The 16,416-nt window shown below is 37.5% G+C and overlaps 1 protein-coding gene and 1 pseudogene across 1 annotated transcript in view; both read right to left on the minus strand.

The window, feature by feature from the left end:
* The window catches only part of LOC132153152 (zinc finger protein 385B-like), a 129,004-nt gene extending 127,414 nt beyond the window's left edge, over nt 1-1,590 (minus strand). Inside the window, exon 1 of the mRNA XM_059562456.1 lies at nt 1,428-1,590. The gene's annotated coding sequence lies outside the window, so the exon portion shown is untranslated. The remainder of the gene's footprint in view (nt 1-1,427) is intronic.
* Nucleotides 1,591-6,449: 4,859 nt separating this feature from the next.
* Nucleotides 6,450-16,416, minus strand: part of LOC132153292 (pre-mRNA-splicing factor CWC22 homolog) — a 60,498-nt pseudogene continuing 50,531 nt past the window's right edge.

The raw sequence follows: 16,416 nt of genomic DNA on the forward strand, positions 1-16,416 counted from the left end.
TAATATGGGTTTATGAAAAGAGGTTTAAAAAAACATTTCCCAAAGTGCTTTAAGACTACAATGTGTTTTGCTTTACAAGGCATGATGCAACACTGCTGAACAAATTAGTCCTGATGAGCAAAGGACTTAAGTGCTCTATTAAAGTACAAGTAGACCACACTTCAGGGAGAATATGTGAGAAGCCACACCTTCTGCCTTATGTTCACATTACACAGAGAGAAAGAGAAAGACAATGAGAGCACATGAACCTTAGTATCTGACATAAAAGGGCAAATTTTCAAAGCCTCTGGCTGCATTAAACTAAGCAAATTTTGTTGAAATAATGCATGAATGAAACATTTTCTAACCAGCATGCAATCATATTCAGTTGTTCATTTTGTATTTCCAATATTTTTTACAATTATTAAAATGAATATATAAACAAAAGTTGTTTAAAGAGACAATGTTTAAAGTCAGTATAAAGCCCTTTAGATTGCATATATTATGAGGCTTACTGTAGAATTACAAATTTGAGAGGATTATTTAATCCAAGGACGAATGCTAAAACATGACAGCAAACTGTGAAAGAGGCTCACTACAATCCCATATAACTGGAGTAAATGCACTTCCAGTTCACGGTCACCATCATTATTTGTGTGTTTCTTAACTTATGTGTATGTGTGTGTGTGTGTGTTGAAACCAGTTTATTCGAGCGAGTTGAACTCATGAACCGGATCAGTTTGATTCGTTGGCGAATCCTACAGCATATTGGTTTTATCAATTATTATACGATTCATTGAGAAGATTCGATTCAAATGAATCGTTAATACATAAAACGGACATTCTACTTCTCAAATGACAAGGAATAACAACTGTATTGTTCGTCCTGCAAACTATCACATGTTTTATAAAAACCTCTATTATGGACCGCTGTCAAATGGATTACATTACAGCAGCCTACATTCTTCAGCAAAAGTAACGTTAAGTCATTTTGAACAGTATGAGGAGTAATGATAGACTTTATATATCTGTTATACGTAGAAAGGCTTTCAAATCCTAGTCGCTACCAACCGATGTATATATATAGCATGTATATATATATTTTTTGGCCATAACTAAAGCGTCATATGAGATATGAGAACTGCTTTGACGCCGAATTAGGAAGCGACGCGAACAGGTAACGTTATCCTACGGTGAAAGTGTTTGCCAAAGTTGCTCTCTGGTTAAGACTCTCCAAAAACGTTAAAGACGCGTTTACGCGAGATTTATAGCTAAATCATTCATAAATCACACACAGGAGTCAAGGAGATGGAATATCAAATACTGGCTTGATGCTTCAGGTTGCTGTCTTTCACTCACTAAAATGAAGTTTTGGTAGACTGAGCGGTTGTCAGTATTAACGCTGTCAAAAACGCGTTTGCATTTGAATTCTCCTGAGGTTCACTCACCTGAACAGACGATGTTTGCCGGTAAAGTTGAAAAGACTTGGCGTCACTCTGTGTTGCAGGTTGCACGGCACACTCGGACTCTGAAGCGATGCGCCGCGTCCTCACTGAAGGTTACCAATCCTACTACGGCGATGGCTACAGGAGTAATACTCATTACGCACACCTTCGCCATTGGCAGGTCACTAAACAACGTCAACCTACACCAATTAATATTCACCACTGACATTTCTTCATTGGAGAAATAACTACAACGTCAGCGTGGTGTCATTAATATACACTAAGCGAGTCTTGGTATTGGACAGTAGCCACGCGACGTCAGCACGGCGTGAATAATATAAACTGAAACTTCGCCATAGTATTTGTACAGAATTCGTAATTTCGCGATAGAAATCATCACGCATGCTCATCCCGAAACCTCAGGGACAGCGCTACCTGAGAGCTACTGTATGCCCTACTTTCACTGTCTGTACACTGCCATCTCTCATTCTTCCCTATGGGAAGCAATCATACGCCAGTAAATTCAAAGAAAATATCACTGGAATGAAAGTTTTCTCTTCTTGTAAATGAGGTCAAATATTGTTGATTTATCATTTTGCTACTCAAGGGAGATTTAAAAATAAATAAATAAAAACACTTTCGGGCTCCTATTTAGAGTACATTTCCATAAGATTTTTAAAAAACACTATCAGACCATTTTAAATAATATATATATATATATATATATATATATATATATATATATATATATATATATACTGTAAAATATATATATTATTGGTAGGCATAGATTATTTTTTTTAATCTAGATTAATCTCATTGTGATCTTGAAATTAATCTATATTAATCTAGATTAAAATTACTCATTCGAATTCTGCCGAAGGCATTCAGAATATGTGTGTTACCCAAATAAAATTGACAAACAGTAAGTCTTTGAGAAGTCTTTGCGTATGCGTTGCATATTTTTTTACGCACCCATGTTAATGGATTCCAGTTGCGTTCCAGGAGCGTTGCGTCTGCAGCAGTGCAGCGATCGTTTACGTACCGAGTAGCGGACTGCAAACGTGTCCTGTGTGAAAGCACATCGAGTCCGTGCTGCACCACATACATGACGCACACGGACTGCATACGCACTGCAGATGGAGTATGTGTGAAACAGGTGTAAGGTTGTTTGCACCTTGTGCAATGTGGAATTAATTTACAGCTTTATCAAGCACTTTGTGATGCATTTTGGAAACAGGAGATGAGCCCCTTTTCTAATGCACCAGCTTGATAAACCAGGCCGTAGCCGGGGACCCGGTGAAGGTTGTACCAGTGGGCCCTGTTTGAAATTGTTTAATTTGTATGTTCGTTTATTTTTATTTATTTGTGCTATTTACACAATGTTTAAGTTTTTTTTTCAAGTTTGTAGGTGTCAAGGTACAGAAACCAAATAATTAAATGTAAAATAGCACTGGATAGTCTTCAATGTAAAAATGAAATATACAATCAAACCTACATTTATCCAGACACCTTCAACATTTCTCATATTATTACAGTTTTGCTATATATATCAAAAATTATATCTGGTGTCTGAATAATTTTTGGTTTGACTGTTAAAACTACAAAGTAATTCAGTCAAGAGCAGTGAGTGATTTTCATTTTCATTTTCTTGGATTAACATTACAGCAGCCAGTAGCTAAATTATGCGCGGTCACTTTAAGAGACGATGAACGCATCCAATATAATATACATCCCATTTTTTCCTCAACTGTTTACTTTCACTTAAGAAATAACTGACATTTTTTTCGAGCATAATTTCCAAGGTGGATATATTTGACATATTTTGTATGTATTTGACGGCACAAGAGAAAAAATAAGCAAATTCGATGTTCAAGTGTTTTGAGACTCCTTTCTCTGCGTGAGCCCTGAACAACAGAACACCGCGAGTACTGAATTGGGCTCGTTCACATCTTTTTGTTTGTTCAAACTGCGATATATATCCCTACAGGGATATTGCTATGCCTTTACTATTTAATACTATCCTAACAAAATGTAAGATAATATGATAAAAGAAAATAACCTCCTAATTTAAGAGTTCAAAGCATCGACTTATAACTGAAGACTTGTTAGCATAATATTAAATAAAATATACAACTAAAATCTTAAAAAATATAATAAATTAAAGAAATAAAAATAAAATAAAAAGTTATATTTTATTTATAATCTAGATGTGTTTAGAAAAATGTATGCTATAACATGGAAGGACAACTAGGAATGTTACTGTGGGCCCATCCATAACAATTGCCCTGATTACATAAATTTAAGCAATGGTTCTGGATATATTAAGCTTCAGACATAAAATAACATTTTTTATCAAAATTGTGCACTATTTAAATGAATGGAAAATCGGTCTCATTCTTTTGAAAAATCTCTCATTCTTTGAGCGCCGCAGGCACAGCTTGAGTCAAGTTGGAAGTCAGTAAACAAGGTTTGAATAATGTTTATGATGTCTGCTGTGGTGAGACAGTCTGCCAGAACATATAGACCCCTAATTGCACGCTACAGTAATAGTAATCTACAAAAATTCTATTTTAGAATTTAAAAACAGGGTTTGAAGAAGCACCCACACTGAGCTCCACCCGTTCATTCACTTCCTGTGGTGACATTGGGCAGAGCTTCCATTCATAGAGATGTTTTCTTTTCAGGCACAGTTTTGCCTATTTTCACACTGACAGTGGCATGAGTATGAAACACACTGCCATATTTTTCGGTGGGAAATCTGTAGCAGTAGAAGGCATATGAGTATGTAGATGAGTTTCTTTATATTTGGAGAAATTCAATACTACATCAGTAACTCATCAATGGATCCTCTGCAATGAATGAGTGCCATCAGAATAAGAGTACAAAAAGCTGATTAAAAACATCACGATAATCCCAAAGTAATCATTACGTTTTAAGTGAACTATTCCTTTAATAGACACGGATTCAACCATCTTAAGAGCATCAGATGTTGATAATTAAGTGATCGAATGAGTCAGGTCTGATGAAAGCTGCTATTCCCACATCTCTGAATGTACTCGGCTATCTCACAGCCTATAATAACCACAACAATGCATTTATGAATAAATGCTGACTTAATTGATACCAACAGAAGAAGATCAGATGCATATATGCACAAAACTGAAACGTTCTGCAATAAATGACCACATGGAGCAAAGTGAATCTTGAGTCAGGTGTACAAATTGGCAGTTATCTGTGAATGGAAGGGGTCAGTTTACAAAAAACGTCTTGTGATACCAAAGTGCAAAATTCCTGCAGCGATGCTGGTGAGGAAGAAGGAGCTTTTCCAGAAGTGACTCTGACAGTGTGGTGTCGAAGGAGTTGGAAATAACAGGTCTATCTCTTGCTCCACTGATAATGAAACAGGCAAGCTTTCCCTCCAGACAGCTCTTCTGCTTCTCTTGTAGAATCAAGTTCTTGTAGTCAAAGCCTGTCTTGAACAGAAACCAATGATAAACAAGATATTTAAGCACAGAAACAAGAAAGTGATTCGTTTTTAATTTCATAGAACCATTTGAGTAAGATGCTGATTATTATTCTTTTAAAAAAGATCTGACTCTTAACAAATCTCACAAACCTGTCAAGAATACATCTGGGTCATATTTCTCCCAAAAAACAAAAGAAACATTAGAATTTATATTTGCTAATACAAAAAACAATCCATTGTTATTTTTTATTTTCATGAAAATTAAGAAAACTTCCCCCCAATTCTCATCACCGAGAAGAAGAAAAAAAAAATTACTTATAAAAACTATTTAAATGCAATAAATAAAGAAATATTTCACATATACAAATGATAGATCATTCATTCATTAAATTGTAACATATATATATATATATGCATACATATCTATATCTATATCTATATATATACACACACACACACACAAATGATAGTGCATAATTAATTCATTATATATTAGTGTACCATATATACTATATTATATATATTGCATTGGGAAAAGTGACCGGAGCACGTTTTTGTACATCATTAAGCAAACCTGGGATCCTTTCTCTCTGAATTGACTGGCAGCTCTCTATTGATGATTTTGAATTCATATGCGTTTCGCTGCTTTACAATCCCAGTGGGCTTGTCCTGCATACCATTAACATCGGCTACAAAGAAAAGGACTGTTCCTATATCGGGCTTCGCTTATGCAGTCTAGGCTCAGTTACCCCTGAAGGTCACGGCAGATGTGAATCCTATAGGGCAGCACGGCAGAAATCAGTGAATGCAAAGCAGCTTCATCTCCAATGCCAGAATGTTGCTTAAAAGTAAAAGACTGAAGAAATCAGTGCATCTGAAATGAGATGTGACAGAAATCAGATGTAGTGCACTACACTATGTGCAACACCCAACAGATTGTGCACCACAGAAATGTCACTTTATTAAGCTCCAACACTGACATGAGCTACAAACTGAGATTATTTTTTTTTTATATTCACTTTAAAATGAGAATCAGAGCAGTTAGGGCTGTGTGAAATACTAAAAAATATACATACCTTGATATTCTTGATAACCATTAGATAGAAATATATAATATTTACCATTCAAAAGCAAAATGTTATTTGTGTGCTGCATATTAAATAATTTTGAAGCGATTACGGTAATTGAAACTGACAGAATCAACCTTGGAAATAGCAGCAGTTTTCAACATTGCACCAAATCAGCATATTAGAATGATCTTCTGAAGGATCACAGGAATGACACAGGAATAAATTATATTTTTAAACATACTGTACTAAAACAAAATTAAATGGTTATATTTCAAATAATTTGTTTTTACTGTATTTTTTTAAATATATTCAGCCTTGGTGCCTTTTTTTTTCAAAAACATAAAAAAAAGTTCTTACTGACCCGAAACTTTTGAATAATAGATTTTATATTGTTAGCAAAATCATCACAATTTATCTTTATTTTCCTAACTGGTTTTGAATCAAATGTGGCTTTAATAAGCACAGTGAACCTTTTTAATTTATAGCAAATGTCATCTTTAATCTTGCATTTGCCAATTACTTCCAAAACATCTGCAAAAATACTACTGGGCAAGGATACATAAGATACAAAATGTGAGCACAGCCTCGTTTAACCGCTAAAATTGCTTCAGGAACACATTACACAGCATCAGTGTGTGTACGGTACATTTCCACGAGTCCTTTCAACGGCTGCTCAGAACAATCATTATGATTTACTGTATAATAACACAGAGGCTAAGCAAAAGCACAAGGGTGAAAGCGACCATGAATGAGAAATGGCTCAAAATTTGTACGATAGCACAATTTTATTCAGCCTTCCTTTAAACAGCTATCGGTGTCTCCTTGGTAAGCTATCCCTGCTCCTCTCGTCTTTCCTCCTGGACTCTTTATGTCTGTCAGAATGCCGGTTCTCTTTGTCCGCCCTCTCTAAGCCGTTCCTGTACGAGTCCCTGGAGTTGATCTCTTTGCGGCTTCTCTCTCGTGACTTTGACCTGTCCCGGCTCTGCCACAGAGGCTCCTTTTCTCTGCTTCTGCATCTATTTTTTTCCTTTTCCTCTCTGGAATTTTTGTCCTCGTCCTTGTGCCTGCGTGAATCCGGCTGTCGGTCTTCGTGGTCCTGATGCTCCTTATGTCCTCTCCTGTGCTCTGGTTCTCCTCGTTGTCGTGCAGGGGGTGACTCGTCCTCGTGTCCCTGGCGGAGAGAATCTCTGTGGTGTTTGTCGGATCCACGGCAGTCCTCATTGCTGCCGTCTTGCCGCTGGTTCACGTATCTCTTGCTGGGCTGCTCCTCCAGAGGAGATCGCTGGTTTGCTGCCTTGCTGGACCTCTTCTACTGCTTGTTCTTGTCCTTTTCCTTGCCCGAGGTCTTCTTCTGCCTTGAGTCAGAGTCTGTGAAGGGAAAGAAGAACTTGGTAAGTATTAAGAAGAACTGAACATAAAACAAAAACAATGTTCAGTTTGGATAAGCTCATTCAGTAATGTAAGGCCCTATGATTTCTGCAATGCAGAAAACGAGGAAGGAATCTAATTAATCAAAAGTAGGTCATTACACTTAAATCAAATTGAGATATGGACTAGTATCTGAAAATATTAAGCCACTCAAGATGATTTAAATATGAATCCTGCATGTTCTGCGTGTCTCTGTTAATGAATAAGGCAGACGCGCCATTTCATTTACTACACACACACACACATTGAAACGAGCGTGACGCTCGCAGTGATTTCAGCATCTGCCCTCTCACTAAATGAGAATGGAAACACAACATCTCCAGAACTGCTGTTTGATTTGAGTAAAACTAGCATCATATCACTTACACAGAACTGTAAAGGTATTCACTGTTTGATTTGAAGATATTTTGCCTATTACTATTTTTCAGCAGAATGTTCATAGCCTACTACTACTACAGCTGCTAAAATAAAACAAACATTATTTTTTAAGGAATAATCTCAACATTTTTTCCATGTTTTAATTTGAACAGTAAATCCCCTTTGTTTGCCAAAAAATAAAGTTTCCTTAATTTTCAATAATTAAAAGACAAATGAAATAAACGTTTTAAACCTTGATTTGATTACCAGAAAAATTTAAATACACAACACAGAATTTCTCGGAAAAAACCACAACAACAAAAAAAAAAAATCATAAGGCTACTTTAAGAAATAAATGAAGTTGTTTTATGCATTCAAACAATAAGACATGCTAAAACACATAATTTGGTAACAAAAATGAATATGGTGAGAAACTTTAACTATTAAAAAGGAGTCGAAAAATTCAAACAAAAAAAAAAAAACTGAATCCAGATAAATAAATTTTTGGAAAAAAAAACTAAATGGAATTTAGGAAAAAATAAAACTGATTTCATAAGGCCCTAGTAATGTATGGAAAAGGAAAGGAATTGAAAGGAATTGTGGTTTCGATTGCACTTTTGTGAATATGCATTGGCCCTAGTGGCCATTCACAGAACTCGTTTTTCCATTCCAACGCACTACTTTTCCATTGTTTTTCTATGCGTTAGCTAGGCAGACGTGTATGACCGTTACGCTTGTGTCTACCATCTTTTGCAGCATCTCGCACACGAGCATCTCATTTTTTAAAATTTGACATACACTTTGCAGTATCTGCAAAATGTTAATTATTATACCAAAATAAGTGGGATCATACAAAATACTAAAAAGAAGTTTACATATAGCCCACAAGAGAAAATAACAGTTGAATTTATAAAAATCACCTGTTTAAAAAGCTTACATACGCTTGATTCTTAATACGGTGTTGTTACCTGGATGATCCACAGATTTTTTTTTATTTCTTCTTGCAGCAGATCTTAAGAAAGGTTTATGTGGGTGATATGTTTGGAGAGGCTTGTTGTGTTAACAGAGAGAAGTCTGTTGTTTCACTGAGAGTTAAACTTTGGTTCAAATGTACAAGTCAAAAAAAAAAAACTATACGTGGATAAATCATTCACATTTAGACCAGTAATAATGCATATAGTTAAATTTCATGCTTGCTTTAAGTACATCAAGTACATGCTGGGGTGGTGTTGGCGCAGTGGATAAGACACATGCCATTGGTGTGAGAGACCCGGGTTCAAATCCACTGTGAGACACCAATGTGTCCCTGAGCAAGACACTTAACCCCTAGTTGCTCCAGAGGCGTTCGACCTCTGACATATATAACAATTGTAAGTCGCTTTGGATAAAAGCGTCAGATAAATGTAAATGTAATATTCTTGAGCAGTGTGTGAGATTCTGAGAACCTGCAGCACTCAATCCGATCTGTTTCTATAAAGTCAGTAGGATCAAACCACTTACTCGTTTACACCTAGAAAAATATGAGCAGCGTTAAATACACTTGCTCAAACACATTTGAAGGAATGGTTAGAGAATGGGAAGTATGTTTTCCTTGAAAAGCAGCAATAAACATCAATTAACATTCATTAAACGGTAGCAGAGGACATGAGAGGCCTGACATCACATCTCTTCTAAAAATGTAACTTCATTAACAGCCTCGAGAACAAATTACTGCACTTGAATAGCTGCGGCTCAAAAACTTCTGTCAGAATCTGCCTGTTCTCAAATCTAATTATAATCAATTTTTACACAGTGCTGAAACCATAAAAAGTGTCTATTTGCATGCAGATTGGGAGGGCAAGTGTTTATAATGGTGTTTGTCATCATTCTGTAATTCAAAATAAATTAGTTACGAGCAATTCCTGGTTGGGATGAAGATATTTCAGCCCTGGAAATTCGTTCTATTAAATAAATTACTTTCAAGTTATATACAGTCGTGGCCAAAAGTTTTGAGAATTACACAAATATTAGTTTTCAATAAGTTTGCTGCTAAACTGCTTTTAGATCTTTGTTTCAGTTGTTTCTGTGATGTACTGAAATATAATTACAAGCACTTCATATGTTTCAAAGGCTTTTATCGACAATTACATGACATTTATGCAAAGAGTCAGTATTTGCAGTGTTGGCCCTTCTTTTTCAGGACCTCTGCAATTCGACTGGGCATGCTCTCAATCAACTTCTGGGCCAAATCCTGACTGATAGCAACCCATTCTTTCATAATCACTTCTTGGAGTTTGTCAGAATTAGTGGGTTTTTGTTTGTCCACCCGCCTCTTGAGGATTGACCACAAGTTCTCAATGGGATTAAGATCTGGGGAATTTCCAGGCCATGGACCCAAAATTTCAACATTCTGGTCTCCGAGACACATAGTTATCACTTTTGCCTTATGGCACGGTGCTCCATCGTGCTGGAAAATGTATTGTTCTTCACCAAACTGTTGTTGGATTGTTGGAAGAAGTTGCTGTTGGAGGGTGTTTTGGTACCATTCTTTATTCATGGCTGTGTTTTTGGGCAGAATTGTGAGTGAGCCCACTCCCTTGGATGAGAAGCAACCCCACACATGAATGGTATCAGGATGCTTTACTGTTGGCATGACACAGGACTGATGGTAGCGCTCACCTTTTCTTTTTTCCGGACAAGCCTTTTTCCAGATGCCCCAAACAATCGGAAAGGGGCTTCATCGGAGAATATGACTTTGCCCCAGTCCTCAGCAGTCCATTCACTATACTTTCTGCAGAAGATCAATCTCTCCCTGATGTTTTTTTAGGAGAGAAGTGGCTTCTTTGCTGCCCTTCTTGACACCAGGCCATCTTCCAGAAGTCTTGGCCTCACTGTGCGTGCAGATGCGCTCACACCTGCCTGCTGCCATTCCTGAGCAAGCTCTGCACTGGTGGCACTCCGATCCCGCAGCTGAATCCTCTTTAGGACACGATCCTGGCGCTTGCTGGACTTTCTTGGACGCCCTGAAGCCTTCTTTACAAGAATTGAACCTCTTTCCTTGAAGTTCTTGATGATCCTATAAATTGTTGATTTAGGTGCAATCTTAGTTGCCACAATATCCTTGCCTGTGAAGCCATTTTTATGCAACGCAATGATGGCTGCACACGTTTCTTTGCAGGTCAACAATGGAAGAACAATGATTTCAAGCATCACCCTCCTTTTAACATGTCAAGTCTGCCATTCTAACCCAATCAGCCTGACATAATGATCTCCAGCCTTGTGCTCGTCAACATTCTCACCTGAGTTAACAAGATGATTACTGAAATGATCTCAGCAGGTCCTTTAATGACAGCAATGAAATGCAGTGGAAAAGTTTTTTTGGGATTAAGTTAATTTTCATGGCAAAGAAGGACTATGCAATTCATCTGATAACTCTTCATAACATTCTGGAGTATATGCAAATTCCTATTATAAAAAACTTAAGCAGCAACTTTTCCAATTTCCAATATTTATGTAATTCTCAAAACTTTTGGCCACGACTGTAGAGTGTACTCAACAGGAAATATTTTTAAGCAAAATTAATGACTATTGTTTCTAGGTCTGGAAACTTTCAAAATGCCCCAATTCTTCCAGGTTTTCCATGACTGCAGGGATTCTAAAAAGCTGAAACTTTAAGGAAATTCTTGACATTTACAAACAACAGAATTTGAATTTATCTAATGGGATCTACAAAGTGGACACTCCATCCTGAAGTGCATGCTGTTGAGTGACCCATCATCAGAGCTCAGGAAGGGAAGCGGAAAACACTCCATAAGCAAAATAATTAAGGAAGAAAAACAAACATAAAACAGATCTCACGTCAAGTCCAGACACGAACGGCATGAATAATTAGGCACTGGGCCACTTTCTTTCACACTTAACCAAGTTTTAAAGTTATGATGAAAAACAGTAATGTCCCTGCTCTTGTTCAATAAAACAGGTTAGTGTACTTACAGACACATTGTAATGTCAATCATACAAATCTTCCCATTCAATCTAAACCATAAAAATTGGATTTTTAGTCATGGTTTTGACAACACAATCATGAGCAAATTAAAAGAATGTTCAAGTTGAGAATTAAGCTGCATGATATAATGAAATGAAATCTATCTCACAATATGGCTTTGTATGATTAAGTGATTAATCAAATTAACCATTTATGGTTAGAGAACCATAAAGGCTGCTGTGTAATTTGCCCCCCGACTAAGCATTTAAAGAATTTACATTTAAATAATCCTGTGAATGCCATTAAAGAATGCAGAATCGAATTGAATCGAATTTAATTTAATTTTAATTCAAAAATCGTTCTGGAATCGAATCGAAAACCTATAAATTGTAAATCTAATCGAATTGCTGCCTACCCAAAGATTCACAGCCCTACTGAAAATACATACTTTGACAGGCAGGTAGGACAGCCTATTGTAGTCCTCAGACCAAGGAATATGATCGGAAGAACATTTAATGGTCCTAAGGCTACCACAGACGATATAATTACATATAAATGCATTTAGACCACTTAACTTAGGGATTGCTATCGGGATTTGAAGAGACTTTCAACCAGCATAGCAACAAATGTTTTTGAACCAAATCACCTACCCTGCCTTTATTTTATTACAGATATGATTCCACTTAATCTTTTTCAAAACTATTCCATAAATTGTAACTTTAATATTTCAAAGGAAGTTAGCTAATCATAACAGATGATTTGAAGGAGAAAAAAACCAAACTGTTTTTAAACTAAACCGATAATTCAGATGGTTTTTCTACCTGAGGATCTGTCACTGCTGGAGGAGGAGTCCGAGTCGCTGGATGAATCTGAGTCACTGTCGCTGCTGTCACTGTCAGAAGAGGAATCTGAAGATGAAGAGGAGGAAGAATCAGATGACTCTACGTCCTGATTCTGGGTCATGATCATCTTAGGAGCGTTCTTTAGATGTTCTCTCAACTCATCCCTGAAAGGAAAAACGCTTCAGTGAGCATTATTTTTAAATAACTGGAGCCGACCCAAAAAGAGAGACTTTACAGGGACGTACGTAAGTCCTCCAAGGCCAATTGATGTGAAGAAATTAATGGCAAATCTAGTGTTCCTTAGGTTGTCACGTGGGAACAGACCCTCGAAGAAAGACTGAAGAGTTCTGAGGAATAAACAATAGATATGGTCCATTAAACGATTCCATTATTAATTATCGATTTATTTTATTCAACGAAACAGCACAGTACACAAAGAAAAGCACTTACATGTCCTTCAGTCTCTCGTTCAGTTTTGACAAACCCATATAAGCACAAAGTTCCTGGAACAAAATCTTCACAAAGATTCGACTGGAGGACGTCGTTGTGTCTTCACTCATTCTAACGCATTCAAGGACCTAAGGAAAAAATAAATAAATCAGGAAACCAGTAATGTGTCTGGCTATTTTGAGGTGTCGTTGTCTAAAATGTAATTACAGCTTACAGGACACATTTGTTTATTAGCCGTGTCTAAAAGTTGATGTGGTGAACGTAAAGAAAGAAGTACTCAAAGTAACTCACACTCCATGGAATGGAGTCTGTGTAGAGAAGATGAGCAAACAATCGAGCAACATTACGCAGTTTGTTGGTTTCATGCCGGTGGATGGTTTCATACTGTTCCTGGAAGATGGCCTCAAAACTCTCCATGTAATCTTTCTTCAGCAGGCAAAACCTCTACATGAGAGACGAAAATATCACATGAATAAACAAAAACAACAATCTTGCACCAATATTCCAGGATGAGGTGTCTGTCACTTTTAATACTCTTATTAATCTAGAGAGAGGATAATGATGCCTTATGTCATGTTGGAATATATATATATATATATATATATATATATATATATATATATAAATGTAAACCATAAAAAATATTTGATATATTATGATTATTATGAAAATTACAAACTAAAATAAAAATAAGTAATAGTAATAAATAATAATAATAGTAATAAAATCAAAACAAATAAATCAATCAATAAAAAATAACCTATAGTAAATTAACAAAAAAAAAAAATATATATATATATATATAAATGAATAATAAACAAAAACAAACATATATATTGATAAATCAATATATAACTTAAGACTAAAAATTACATTCATTTTTTTAATATATGAAATACAGCAAAAACTAAAAAATAAAAATAATAATAACAATTTAATCATTAAAAAAAATATTAAAATAAAAAAAGGTTTCATCTCATAATTATGGTTCTCTCAATATAACTTGAAAGCAGCATAACAGTGAAAGACAGGCTCACCCCAGCAAGGAGAACAAAGAACTTCTCGTATGTTCTTTGCTGGGCACAACAGTCCAGGATCATGTTGCACAGCTCTTTCTGTGAAACAGATACACATGAGAAAAAAATAATTACTTGGATGCAGCACTTTTCCACTATTGATCTCATAACCTCATATCTTTACCAAGAAGTCTAGGAGTCTGTCTGAGACAGGCAGAGCGACAGACAGGCTCAAAATCCATTTAACAAACTAAACCTGAATGCAGCAGACATGATGATGATGATGATCTAAAAACAGCTCTGGTGAGATTCTCAAGCATCTGGATATCAGTCCAGGCACATGCAGCTCTAAGCACTTAAAATATGGATTAATCGTTGTAATGAATTCAACCTTCCTAATTATCGGGAAGAAGGAGGCGGGAACCGGCGGACAAGCAGATGAAACTTTAATAATCAAAATAAAGACAAAACAGCGCAACAGCCCCTCGCGGACGACTGTTGCGCACAAATAAAAAGCAAAACACAAACTAAAACTCAGGCCTGGTCCTCTCTCGTCCTTCACTGTCGTCGCTCCTGTTTTATATCCTTCCATCTCCTCCGTGGGACTCAAGACCGGTGGGTCGTTCATCTCCAATCACTCCACCGGCCTCGCTCGTTCCCACGTCCCTCGGCCCCGCCCCACTCGTCACATACCCCATCGCCCCCGCAGGCGGGGGGGTACCGCTCACGGGGACCTGCGGGAACCTGGGGGTAGGACAGACGAGGCGAGAGAAAAGGAGATGGAAGGAGGAGCGACAGAGACGAGAGAGGGGAGAAAAAAAAAAAAAAAATTCCGGTTCTCAGACGCACTGCTGCTCGGCCCTCCACCAGCTGGGTGATCTCCTCCGCGGTGCCTGGCGGTGGCACTGGACGGCCCTCGGCAGACGGCACGACTCTCCTCCGCCACCCGGTGGACGGCGACGTCTCCTCCGATTTTGGGCAGCCGGCAGGAGTCCCCCGTTCCCTGCCCCTCCGGATGCCTTCACGGAGGCAGCAGGCTCTGGCCCCCTGGCAAACGGCGCCGACGACTCCGCTCCCTCACGGACGGCAGCCGCCCCTCCACATCATGGGCGGCCGGCAGCGAGCTCGCCCGTCCCCGGCAACTCACTCCAGCACATCGCCTCGAGCGTCCATGGCAGCATAATTCCTCGCCAGCTTGATGGCACCGCGGATTCACCACAGCGGCGAGGGATCTTCAGCAGTGCGTCCCTCATTCTCCCGGGCTTCGGCACCACTGTAATGATAAAAACTCCATAATCATCGGGAAGAAGGAGGCAGGAACCGACGGACAATCAAATGAAACTTTAATAATCAAACTAAAGACAAAACAGAGCAACAGTCCCTCGCACAAATAAAAATCAAAACACACACTAAAATCCAGGCCTGGTCCTCTCTCGTCCTTCACTGTCGTCGCTCCTGTTTTATGTCCGTCCATCTCCTCCGTGGGACTCAAGATCGGTGGGTCGAACAGGTGTCGTTCATCTCCAATCACTCCACCGGCCTCGCTCGTTCCCACGTCCCTCGGCCCCGCCCCACTGGTCACAATCGTTAAAAAGTTATTGTAAAAAAATTTAAAGATCATACAAAGCCAAGAGCTTCAGAAGATAAAAAACTACTCAATTCATTAAAAAAAGGTTCATTTGTATCTATTCTATATACTATGCTATTTATTGTAATTTGTTCTTATTTACTGACTGTTCACTTAACTTTGATATAGTTTCAACTTTATATTTGCTAGGCTAGTAGTTTTTGCTCTGGTATCAAAATTAGAATTGAGAATTTTACAATTTAATTGGTATCTTAAATTTTCGGACTGAAAAGGTCAGAGCAGTGATGGCCAGCTTGTCCCTAGACATGGTTCTATTGATGGAGCCTATTGATTTCAGGCCTACATATTCATCAGGGAGCTCAAGATTATGACGAAAGGCATGCTTGTGATCAAATTATAAATGAAACTCAGACAGGCTGAAGTCTGGCACCATATTAGAGTCAAAGCTGAAATCTTAAGGAGGTCTAAAACACTTTCAATAGAAGGATATCAGAAAATGTAGAGACTAAGCAGAACAAATATTGAGCACTTGAGGATGGATATATATATATATATATATATATATATATATATATATATATATATATATATTAGGGATGGGCGTTTTCCGCAAATATCGATTTGTAATATATATTCGAATATTCGTTTATTTAAATTAAGTTTAATGAGACAGACGTTATTTTTCAGCAACATTTATTGTTTCCGTCATTTTGAACAAGCTTACACACAATACGCTTGAACATCACACATCGTGTTTTGCGCTCAGACGGCACAGACGTTGGTGGGACTCACAAATAACGGTGTGCTA

This window comes from Carassius carassius, chromosome 11 (genome assembly GCF_963082965.1).
Source record: "Carassius carassius chromosome 11, fCarCar2.1, whole genome shotgun sequence".
Taxonomy (NCBI): Eukaryota; Metazoa; Chordata; class Actinopteri; order Cypriniformes; family Cyprinidae; genus Carassius; species Carassius carassius.